The sequence below is a fragment of the Tenrec ecaudatus genome, chromosome 1 (genome assembly GCF_050624435.1).
Source record: "Tenrec ecaudatus isolate mTenEca1 chromosome 1, mTenEca1.hap1, whole genome shotgun sequence".
Lineage (NCBI taxonomy): Eukaryota > Metazoa > Chordata > Mammalia > Afrosoricida > Tenrecidae > Tenrec > Tenrec ecaudatus.
The window spans coordinates 51263745-51267748 of NC_134530.1; the positions used below are offsets into that span (position 1 = coordinate 51263745).

The window sequence follows — 4004 nt, forward strand, 5'->3', positions numbered from 1 at the left end:
CATTTCTGGGTAAAAAGAACAGATGAATCCCAAAGTAGCAATTCCACTCTGCCCACTTCTACTCTGTCCTACAGGGTCTCTGTGGGTCAGAATCGACTCCAGGGAGATGAGGTTTTTGTCTGTTTGTTTGCTTACGCAAATGAGATGACTACAACCCACCAAGGGGAATGGACAGCTTGCTGATAATGTCAATAAGGTACATGACACCCTTGTGGGAGTGAGACCAGGCAAATAGGGTGTATGGAACCAGAACAAAGGAATTGGTCTGTTTTGCCTCCCTGCGAGGCTTACAAGAGAGCCAATCCCAGAGGGAATCCTCGTGCCCTCCAAAAAGGAAGGGTCAGTTGTAGAATGTGTCCATTGGACTTGGAATCCCTGTGTTGAGAACCTCTGGAATATTTAGGTTTTGTGTCAACGTGGCTGCGCCAGGGTTCTCAGTGGTTTGGCAGTTGATGCTTCTCCTAATCTGACATAATGTAATCAGTTCTATGACGGGATCTTTTGTGAGCAGCCAAGCAATTGTGGGAAGATCCAGATGAAGTGCAAGCCCTTACTCAAGTCACGACCCCAATGATGGTCCCCTCAAGGGTATGGCCAATGGCCAACGTCCTCTATAAGTAGATGCTTTGAGGTGCTTCTTCGCTTCTTGCTGGTCCAGATCCTGCGTCTGGCTCATTGACCTTTCATTATCTCAGCTGATAGCCCACCATGTTGCCTGCCAATCCTGGGGCCATTAGAGCCTGTTATCTGACCTCCTCACCTTGAGTTTATTCATCTCTGCATCCACCAGTCATAGTCTTCCTGCTGTGGCTTCCTAATTTGTCAGCTCGAGCAGCTGTGACTCAGGAAAAAGTCTCCAGCTTAACATCTGACCCACAGACTTGAACTGGCCTGGATGTACCCATTTCCACATCTGTGTGAGCCTCTTTCTTTCTTTAAAATATGGAACGCTTCACAAATTTGCGCATCATCCTTGTGCAGGGGCCATGCTAATCTTCTCTGTATCGTTCCAATTTTAGTTTATGTGCTGCTCAAGCGAGCACAGTGAGCCACTTTCTTGATATAAGTCTCCATCTACCTATGTATGTATCTATCTATCTCATTGGTTTTGCTGCTCTAGAGAATCCATCCTAACACAACTCCTTTGACCCAGGGACAGAGATGAAGAACTGTAGCACTAGAGATGGCAAGAGACATTGAGAGGTGGCAGCAGAGAAACTTCCAGAGCAGAACCAGGAGACCACAGGAGTAGCACAGTGAACTTCCTGGGCCCATGCCACACAAAAGCAAAGGATCTTCCAGCAGAAGGCTTGCCGACATAGGCGGGTGTCTCTGGGGACTTATGAGCAGAGCTAAAAGAGCTCTGTGTGATTCTTGTCAAAGTGGGGCCAAGGTGAGGTCAAGGTGCCTAGGGCTAGAGAGAGACTTGCAGGCATGACTGAGAAGAGGCTGTCCTGATCAAAGAACAATATCTTCAGTGTCTGAACCTGAACTGTAGTCTGCTATTGGCTAATAAGCCACATATCAGTATGAGCTCTGTGAGGCTATTACAATGAATTACCAAACACAGTAGAGAAGTAGAGTGATATGGGCAAGAGGGCTGGTGTCAGAATTGATAAGACTGGAGAGAGAAGGTTATGTCTGACTTCCACCCCGGGGAGTCAGCTTTGTGCTGATGTTGCTGGTGATTCTCGTTCTTTCTCATCAGGTTGGAAGAAGTCAGACACTTCATGCCATCCTTCCAGTCTCTGTTCCGCGTCCACTTCATGTTTCCTTGGAGAGATTCGTATCCCATCTCTGCTTGTATGTCGAATCTCCTTTTAAGTTTCAAAAGAGATTGACTCAAGATGCACACTACACTAATTCTGCCACACTCATGTAATGAAAGACATGCTGCATTGCGTAAATCTGCTGGATAAGACCTCTTCAGAGTATTGAAAGGCACTGCTTTGAGGACTAAGGACACCTGACCCAAGCCATGGGCTTCTCAATTGCCTCATGCATGTGAAAATCAGATACTGAGTACGGAAGGCTGAAGAAGAATTGTCGTGTTTGAATTGTGGTGTTGGCAAAGAGTACTGAAAGCATCATGGACTGACCAAAGGACAAACCAGTCTGTCTTGCAGGGAGTCTGGACAGATTTCTCCTAGAAGCAAGGATGGCAAGGATTAGTCTTATATACTTTAGACATGTTGTCAGGAGAGACCAGTCCGTGGAGAAGGACGTCGTGCTCAGTAAAGTGGAGGAAGGCCCTCAAGGAGCTGGCTGGACACGGGGCTGCAACAACGGGCTCAGGCGCAGCAACAATTGTGAGGATGGAGCGGCAGCGGGCAGAGTTGTGTTCTGTTGTGCTGTGGGTTGGAATTGACTCAATGGTATCTCACAACAACAATGACAACGACGATGATGACATAACTAAAAGAGCCCGTTTCCAAACGGGATTACAGAGGTTGGGATTTTACAGCGACTCTTGCTGCAGTGAGTGAGCCAGAGGGCAGGGGTAAGGCGTAACCAGAAAGGGAGGCCAGGGCTAGATCCCTGCGGGCCTTGGGAAGGAGTTTGGATATCATTTCCATTTCCAGAATAAAGGGAAATGACTGGGAGGTTTTGCACAGGGAAAGAACATCATGGTGTTGCATTTTCAAAAGATCACTCGGGCTACAGTGTGGAGAATGGATTGTGGGGAGAAAAGGGAGCATGTTCGAACAGGCCAGGCGAGAGAGGAGAACAATGACTGGGACTAGGGAGGTAGCAGGAAGAGAGAAAAGATGTGGGAGTGTGGATCTATTTAGAAGGTTTCGGTCCCTCATTTTAGTTCCTCATGAGGCCTGTGGACTTTCTTTTTAAAAAATCATTTTAGGGGGGGGGGGGAAGAGGACCTGATGCAAGGGGCTTAAGTGGAGGGCGAATGCTTTGAGAGTGATTGGGGCGGGGAATGTGTGGATGTGCTTTATACAATTGATGTATGTATATGTATGGATTGTGGTAAGAGTTGTTTGAGTCCCTAATAAAATGTAAAAGAAGAAAAGAGAAAAAAATGATTAGGGCAAAGACTGTACAAATGTGCTTTATACAATTGATGTATGTATATGTATGAACTGTGAAAAGAATTGTATCAGCCCCAATAAATTGTTAAAATAAAAAAAAAATTAAAAAAAAAAAGAAAAACCTAATAAAAAAATCATTTTATTGGGGGCTCATACAACTCTTATCACAATCCATACACACATCCATTGTGTCAAGCACATTTGTACATTCGTTACTCTCATCATTCTCAAAACATTTGCTCTCCACTTAAGCCCCGGATATCAGCATCTCATTTTATCCCCCTTCCTCCCCGCTCCCTCCTCCTGTGTACTTCCGGCCCCAAATTTTGTTCATTTCCCTTATGAGATAAATAAAATAACATGAGCATCCAGTTTATGCAAATTCATAGCGACCCCACATGTGTCAGAAGAGTAGTGTGTCTCCATTGGCTGTCATGTTATGGGTATTGAGGTAACCAGGATTTCCCCATGACACCATCCCTGGGGGGTAGATTTAAACCACCAGCTTTTCAGATAGTAACCAAGCCCACCGCGTTTTGCCATGCGGAGACCTCTATTGCCCATAGCCTTCCCTAAAGACCCTTCTTGCTTAGATTACTGTTTGAGAGGGAGCCTGATATTTGCAACAGAGCCTTCTCTGGCTCTCTTCGCCTGTCCAGGCTGGTCTAATTCATCACGGTCTAGGACCTGGCCAAGGACTCTTGATGTGCAAGGGGTTAAGCATGGTTGTCACCCAGAGAGTCAGCAGGTTAGGCCCCCAGCTGGATGGCAGACAGATGAGGCAGCCCCCCCCCCCAAAGATCGACAGGCTTGGGGCAGTTCCCCTGGCTCTGTGGAGTGGCTATGCGTCAGAACGGACTCCATGGCAGAGGATTTGGAGGACATGACCTGGTTTCGTGTTCCCTGGGTGCGTCCTCCTCTGAGTAATGCGCATAGCAATGGACGAAAGTCTTCCAG

The 4004-nt window shown here is 46.8% G+C and overlaps 1 non-coding gene across 1 annotated transcript; it reads right to left on the minus strand.

The window, feature by feature from the left end:
• Positions 1–936: 936 nt before the first annotated feature.
• LOC142438171 (U6 spliceosomal RNA) lies at positions 937–1043 on the minus strand. Its single transcript, XR_012782599.1, has one exon. It is a non-coding gene; the product is annotated as a U6 spliceosomal RNA (small nuclear RNA).
• Between the last annotated feature and the right edge of the window lie 2961 nt (positions 1044–4004).